The 7,901-nt window shown below is 43.7% G+C and overlaps 1 protein-coding gene across 4 annotated transcripts in view; it reads left to right on the plus strand.

The window, feature by feature from the left end:
* Nucleotides 1–1,777: 1,777 nt before the first annotated feature.
* SBNO2 (strawberry notch homolog 2) overlaps nucleotides 1,778–7,901 on the plus strand; it is a 100,006-nt gene continuing 93,882 nt past the window's right edge. Inside the window, exons 1-3 of one of the 4 annotated variants that reach the window (XM_042479796.1) lie at nucleotides 1,778–1,794; nucleotides 3,458–3,547; nucleotides 4,604–4,693. The gene's annotated coding sequence lies outside the window, so the exon portion shown is untranslated. Of the gene's footprint in view, nucleotides 1,795–2,338; nucleotides 2,773–3,457; nucleotides 3,548–4,600; nucleotides 4,694–7,901 lie in introns of those variants that run through there. The other 3 variants (XM_042479800.1, XM_042479797.1, XM_042479799.1) reach the window with 3 other exon arrangements.

Raw genomic sequence — 7,901 nt, forward strand, 5'->3', positions numbered from 1 at the left:
CCTTTCAAGGGAAGCCAGTTCCCAGAAGCGGGAAGGTCTCGATCAATCAGACATGCTCCCCCCAACACACAGTACCACCAGAGCAGCAAGGAGGCAGGGTGGGCAAACTGCGGTAAAAGATGCATGGTTTGCATCAGTTGTGGGTGGTTGAATCCCCCCTCCCTTTCCTTCTCCCTCTTGAGAGCCAGGCTGTCTGTCTCGCTTGCAAGAGGACATGATGAGCCCCTGCAAAAATGAGATATAATATAATCCTGGCAGGCAGCTGTCTCTGCAAAAGGAAGGAGGGCATAGTACCAAGCTTCAGTAGTAACTGTATAGTTTTCATTCTTTCCTTTCACCCACTTTGTTTCTCCTTAAACTTTCCCTTCTATTCTCAGTCACATATATTCAACTTGAGGTCTTGGGGTTACACAGGTAAAGAGCCCATGTGGTATAGTTGACAAGGACTCTGGGATATCAGAGGTCAAATTGCTACTTGGCCATAAAAATCCATAAGGAAGCCCTAGTTAAGTTGTACTATTTTAGCCCTAGGGGAAGGCCATGGCAAACCTCCTCTGAATGAATCTGGCCAAGAAAAGCCCATGATAGGGTCGCCAGAAGTTGAAGTCAACTTGAAGGCATGTAGCAACATCATCAAGAGCCAATATGTACTAGGTGACTCTTGCGATCCCTTCTGACACTTTGATTCTATGAAGAGACCAGGATCTGAATCCTTGCACAGCTATGGAAACCTCCTAGGTGACCATGGGCATGTTATGCTGTTTCAGCCTCAGAGGAAGGCAAACCTCCTCTGAATAAATCTGAGCAAGAAAACCCTACAATTGGGTTGTCATAAGACAGAATTGATTTGAAGGTACATAACAACAAATACAGGGAACGAGAAGGACAACCAGAGGAATACTGTACCCACATCATACGGTTACAGCATTTTGATAGCAGTCTGGTTTGGTCCTACAGAAGAGAGGATTTAGAATATTCATCACTGCATTCAGCATCCTCAGCTGCATGAGGACAAGTGCAAGCATATAAAATATATGGAGAGGAAGGATTTAATTCTCCTAGCTTTGCATAGGAGTTCAGCAGTCCTCATAATGGGTGTCAGATTTTGTGCAAATGGAGAGAGAAAGAATAAAGAAGCTCCATATTGCGTCAGTCCTTGAGTAAGGAATGCCAGCAGTTCAGGCTTGGCTTCTGAATATAGCCACTTGCTATGTTCACCTATGCTGAGTAAAGACTTTCTTCCAGGTGACCAGGTAGAGAAGCTGTTGAAAAGCTGGGTCTTCTTTTCTGGCCACAAATACTGTAACTAACAGGAGCAGTCTGAATCTTGAGAGAATTTTTTTTGTTGTTGGTAATGGGTCTGAAATTTTATTAGCTGTTTTTTACTGCCTTTCTCCCTGGTCCCCACATGGCGAAGAAGTGACTCTGCCTGCATTGAGACCCCTCCAGAACAACAGAAATAACATCCAATATAAAATGTGGTCCTGTGACTCTAACATTGTTCTTCTCCTGTATGATTTTTAAAGCATCTTCTGCCTGATGCAGAAGCCAACGGAGCTTTGAAAACCTGCATGCTGTATTTTGTGTGTTTTGGTTGACCAATAAAAGTATCTCTCTTTTTGTGAACTTTGGATTTTGTTGTGTTTTGCTACATGGCCAACACAGCTACCCCTGAATATGTGACACTGATACCACGTGGTGTTTGTTGTTTAGGTTCCGCCTCCCACAGAGAAAGGAGGAAAGAGAACTTCTTCTATCAACATCACGACGAAAAGAGACATGTTGGTACTAGAGGTCAGTGCTACTCAACACAGTGGTCCTTAGACCAGTGCCAGTCTGCAAGCGATTGTCTGCCAATTCACAGCATGTTTTCAGGAAAGACAGAAACAGTTCTAGTCAATGGGCACAAATACGACACATGGGGAGGGAGACCCATGTAAGACTCTTACAACAGGCAGCTGAAAAAGCACTGTTATAGGTCATTCCTTTCTGTGTTAGCTAGCTCACCAATTTCACCTTCAGCACTGCTTACAAGTGGTAGAATGGCAGACTGTGTGTGTACATGTGGACCAGTTCCTTACACATTTTGGAAAGGTTTTTGGCACTCTCCCACAGCAGACAGATTAAGAAGCACTACTATAGTCCACTTGCAGTTATGCTGCAAAAATAGTTGTGCACTTTATTTTATTGTTTTAATATAATTAGCAATAACTTTGCAACCAATTACTTCCAAGCTTTGAGTAGGGAGACAGAAAATGGGGGAGCTGAGGTCCAGGATCAACTGGTGCTGAAATATGAAGGAAGCAAGCTTTGGGAGTCACAGAGAACTCTTGCTTGATCTCCACTGTTTAGTGAAGGGACAGCACTGTCACTATAAAAGTGAAAGAGGAATAGTGACTTCCATTGCTGTGCCAGCCAGCGTGTGCCTTGCTGTGTCACTTAGAGGAACAGTTCTGTGTGATGCAAAACCTTCCATCTATTGTTACGATGTTTGCACAGTGGTGAGTTTTCTTTTGCTGCAAAATTTTTCCAAGTGATAGTACTTTGCCATCCCTTTGGGGGAAGGCCTTTCCCTCCTGACATGGCTCCGAATGAAACTGAAACTCACCTACTACTGATGTACACGGTTTCCAGTTTCAGCTGTTAGGAGACAATCCTGCTGTTTTATTCATGGGCCTAGTCTGTCTTTGCAGTGCTGCAGATACTGAAACTCCCAAACCAAACAGGTTATTTGGAGAGAAGAGATGATTGGAGACTGATAGCTTTCTTGAGGTAGGCCTAGATACTTCTCTATGTATTCTTTATTATATTTAAATGTATTTAGTATAAGAAAGTATGTTGTTGTGGTTTGAGCATCAGACTATGACTCTAGAAACCAAGGTTCAAATTCCCACTCTGCCATGGAAACTCACTTAGTGATCTTGGGCAAGTCACACTCTCTCAGCTTCATAGGAAGGCAAAGGTAAGCCCCTCTGTTACACAACAACATAGGACTGAAAAGGCCAAAAGTAAATGTATCACTTGGCAAGAGTTATTCAGAGAGGTTCATTGCTTTTCTCTGAGGCTGAGACAGTGTGACTTCACCAAGGTCACCAGTGGGTTTCCACAGCTGACTGGGGATTTGAGACCTGGTCTCTAGAGTCCTAGTCTAACACCCAAACCACTACAACACAACGGTCTAACATAACAAGTTGCAGATTTAGAAATCATGACTATAACTTAAATAAAAACACTTCTCCCACCTAGCAGGGGAAATCTTCAACTAGGTGTCTGTGTATAACTCCACACTATGCAGTACAATCATAATTGTTTGATTCCAGTTTGCTATGGCTTCATCCTATGGAATGATTTGTAGTTTGGGTAGGAACTTAGTATTTTCTGCTAGAGAGCTCCAGTATTGCAGTTCAGGAGTTGGGAGTAAGAGCTCTCTCACAAATAATTTTCACTCCCTCCACAGATTACAAATCCCAGGATGCCCTAGGATGGAGCCATGGCAAAGGGGCATGAAACTTTGATTATGTAATTTTGCAGTATGAATACCCCACAGGTAAGTTGTGTGCCTGCTGTTGTTGCCTAGGGTAGTTTAGAGTCTGTTCTTCTGCTTTTATGATTGGTTCAGTTTATATCCTTCCATTTAGCTCAATATAGTGCTCAGGTAGGTCAGGCAGGGAGAGCGAGAATGGCCTAGGGTCACTTTCTGGGATTCTTGTCAGTGTGGGGATTGGAGTCTGGATTTCCCAAGTCCTGATCCAACACTCAAAACTGGATAAGGACTGGATAGCCCTTCAATAAAAGGACTAGAAGAATGCCTTCTGTAGTGTAGGATCTCTGAATATGTGGGTTCCTTGCAGCCATTGGGATGATCAACATCCTTATCCTCATACATTTTCTAATCCATGTATTAAGCCATCCATGTTGGCAACCATCATTGCCTCTTATGGTAGAGAGAGCCACAGTTCTGTGCATATGTAGAAAGATTTCCATTCAGTTTTACCTCCATGAAATGTCATTTGTCTACAGTGAAAGCAATGACATTTCACTTTACTTGGGGGGGGGATTTTACTGAAACACTCCCGCATTTCACAAATGAAAACTGGGATCTGTGTGACGAAGCTACACTTGAGCATGTCAAGATGGCAAAAGTTATTAATGTGGAAGAAAAGACAAGCTAGGAGGGGCTGAGCAGTTTGCTATATCTTTGAATTCTACAACAATGAAACTGTTACACGTTATAATGCACTGAGGATTATTTTTGTATTTGTTGAAATCCTCTAGCAGCCAACCTATTGCATACTCCAAAATGGCTCATGTAGTCCAGCAATATCTGGAGGGCATGCATGTGCCCTAGGGCAAAGTGAAGTTGAAAACTGACTGCTAAATGCTACATTGATAGGAACATGAGGGTGTCCCTGGGAGTTATCTCCTGGGCCCTTCTATAATTGGGAAGTGCCAGATCTTTCATGCCAATTCAATTAAGCCAATTCTTAGTGACCAGCTATAGTTCCTAGGAGTCTTTGTCTTGAGGTTATAAATGCCCCTGAAGCCCCGAATAAAGGTTAGTGTGCAGAAAGTCTTCTCAAGAGTTTCTAAATTTTTCTAGCAGATGCTCACCTGAACTTGAAGTCTTGCAGCTGTTGTCTGCTTTTTACAAAAATCCTCACCTGCCCTGTGTTCTGGACAGAAGGAAACAAAGGTAACTGATGTATTTATTCTTTGTATATGTTTTATTTCTCTTTCATAACAGTAGAACCCAGCACAGCTGCCAACTTTAAACTGGATAAACTTACTATCCCCAGTAGTTGGGGCTGGATGGTTCTGTATATTGGTTGCTGGGGAACATGTGTGGGAGGGAGAGTTATTGGCTGTAGTCATGCTCTGTGGGAGGCTTTCCATAGGCAGTGGTGTGGTCTGACTCAACCCAGCTCTTTTTATGTCCTTATGTAAATTGATAACCTATATTTCATCCAGCAAACACAGTCCTACCTGACGCTTCTAATCTTTACTTTGTCCTTACAACTACGCTGTGAGGTTTATTGTTGTTGTGTGCCTTCAAGTCATTCCAAGCTTATGGTGACCCTAAGACCCTAATCCCTATCATGGGGTTTCTTGCCAAGATTTGTCCAAAGGTTTGCCATTGCCTTCCCCTGAGGCTGAGAGCGTGTGATCCACCCAAGGTTATCCAGTTGACTTCATGGCCAAGCTGGGAATTGAACTCTGGATTCCAGAATTGTAGGCCACCACTCAAACCACTATGCCATGCTGGCTCTACCCTGTGAGGTAGGTCAGGCTAATAGGACTAGCCCAAGGTTACCCGCTAAGTTTCATGACGATGAATCCTAGAGTTGGAAGAGACCACAAGGGCCATCCAGTCCAATCCCATAAAACCCATTCTGCCATTCAGGGACTCACAATCAAAGCACCCCAAATAGCTATCCAACCTCTGTTTAAAAACCTCTAAAGGAGACTCCACCACTCTCCAAGGCAGTGTCTTCCACTGCTGAACAGCCCTTACTGCCAGGAATTTCCCCCCTATTGTTGAAGTGGAATCTCTTTTCCTGGAGTTTGAATCCATTGCTCTGGGTCTCGATCTCCGGAACAGCAGAAAACAAGCTCGCTCCCACCTCAGTCGTGGTCAAATAGAACAATAATTTATGCATGCAAAGACACAGCCATGTTAGCCTCTAAATTCAGTCAGCAGAGGGACCTTGCAACACCTTTGGGACTTAAGTTCCAAAACACACTGCAGAAATAATAATCCAGTTGGAGACCGCTTTAACTGCCCTGGCTCAGTGCTAAGAAATCCTGGGAACTCTAGTTTGTTGTAGCACCAGAGCTATCTCTGACAGAACAGGCTAAATGTCTCACAAAATGACAGTTCACAGGATTCCCTAGCATTGAGCCAGGGCAGTTAAAGTGGTCTCATACTGGATTATTTCTGCAATGTGTTTTGGACCTTGGTCTCAATGTATGCCTTGTCAGTATGTGCAGTTTGTGCCAGTTGACTTTGGACTCCTTGTTTTTGTTGCCATGACCTTCCATACCTCATGGGCTCTACCCTTTGAGCTTCAAGCCTCACTTCCGCCTTCTTTCTGACGTCAGGAATATAGAGACCAAAAAAAGTGAAACTTTGCACTACTCCTTCTCTACACGTCCGGGATCCAATTGAACTGGCTGCAAGCCCTTTTTGATCCCTTCTCTGTGCCTGAGAACCTTTATTTGGCACTAGGATAAAGAGTCACTGCAAGTCTCCTGTTTGGGACAGGAAACTTTTTTTATTCCTTTTATCCCATAGATCTAATCTGCCCTGGAGAATTAACGCACTTCGACACCGCTTTACCTGCCACAACTCAATGCTGTGGAATCCTGGGATTTGTAGTTGTGGCACCAGAGCTCTCTGACCAGAGAATGTCTCACAAAAACTATACTTTCTTAGATTTTATAGCATTGTGTCAAGGCAGTGGAAGTGGTGTCAAACCGGATTACTCCTGCCGTGAAGATGCAGCCTTAGCCTTGAAACTCACTGGGTGAGCTTGGGCTAGCTATACTCTCTCAACCACAAGTCACATTCCCCCAGAGCTCTGCTCTGGGCCCACAACAAGTAACAGTTTCCAGAATGCCATAGCATTGAGCCACGGCATGTAAAGTGGCATCAAACCGGGATCCGTATCACATCATGCACCTATTGTTGTTGTTTACTGCTCTTGGTTGATCTCAACCTATGGCAACCCTATGGATATCTCTGAGACCCCCTACTCCACTGCTCTGCTTACATCATAGAATCATAGAGTTGGAAGAGACCGCAAGGGCCATCCAGTCCAATTCCATTCTGCCATGCAGGAACTCTCATTCAATGCATCCCCATTGACAGATGGCCATCCAGCCTCTGTTTAAAGACCTCCAAGGAAGGAAACTCCACTACACTCCGAGGAAGGAGTGTGTTCCTCTGTTGAACAGCCCTTACTGTCAGGAAGATCCTCCTAATGTTGAAGTGGAATCTCTTTCTTGAAGCTTGAATCCATTGCTTTGGGTCCTGTTCTCTGGAGCAGCAGAAAACAAGCTTTGCCCATCCACAGCATGTCATCCCTTCAAATATTTAAATAGGGCTATCATATCACCTCTTAACCTTCTCTTCTCCAGGCTAAACATCCCCATCTCCCTAAGTCGTTCCTCATAGGGCATGGTTTCCAGACCCTTGACCATTTTAGTTGCCCTCCTTTAGACATGCTCCAGTTTCTCAATGTCCTTTTTCCATTGTGGTGCCCAGAACTGGACACAATATTCCAGGTGGGGCCTGACTAGAGCAAAATAGAGTGGGGCTATTACTTCCCTTGATCTAGACACTATACTTTTATTGATGCAGCCTAAAATTGCATTGGCCTTTTTAGCTGCTGCGTTGCACTGTTGACTCATGTTCAACTTGTGGTCTACTTGGACTCACATCTAGTCTTGTTCAGCCAGGTGTCCCCCATAATCCTATATCTGTTCATTTAATTTTTCTGCCCTAAGTGCAGTACTTTACATTTCTTCGTGTTGAAATTCATTTTGTTAGCTTTGGCCCAGCTTTCTAGTCTACTCAGGTCATCTTGAATTTTGGTCCTGTCCTCTTGGGTAAGTCCACCATCCATCTGGCCTGTGGCCTTCCTCTCTTTCTGCTTCCCTCCACCTTTCCCTTCATTATGGTCTTTTCCAGGATTCATTCCTTCTCATGATGTGTCCAAAGTACGGCAGCCTCACTTTGGTCATCTTGGCTTCTTCCCAAGGTGTCTTAAGGGGAGACCTGACAGCTATGTTTCAATATTTTTACCACTTCTATTTCTTCATTGTCAAGGTTGAACTGGTCTAGAGCAGTGGTCCTCTTTATTATTATTATTATTATTATTATTATTATTATTATTATTATT

The sequence above is a fragment of the Sceloporus undulatus genome, chromosome 7, assembly GCF_019175285.1.
Source record: "Sceloporus undulatus isolate JIND9_A2432 ecotype Alabama chromosome 7, SceUnd_v1.1, whole genome shotgun sequence".
NCBI classification, from domain to species: Eukaryota; Metazoa; Chordata; class Lepidosauria; order Squamata; family Phrynosomatidae; genus Sceloporus; species Sceloporus undulatus.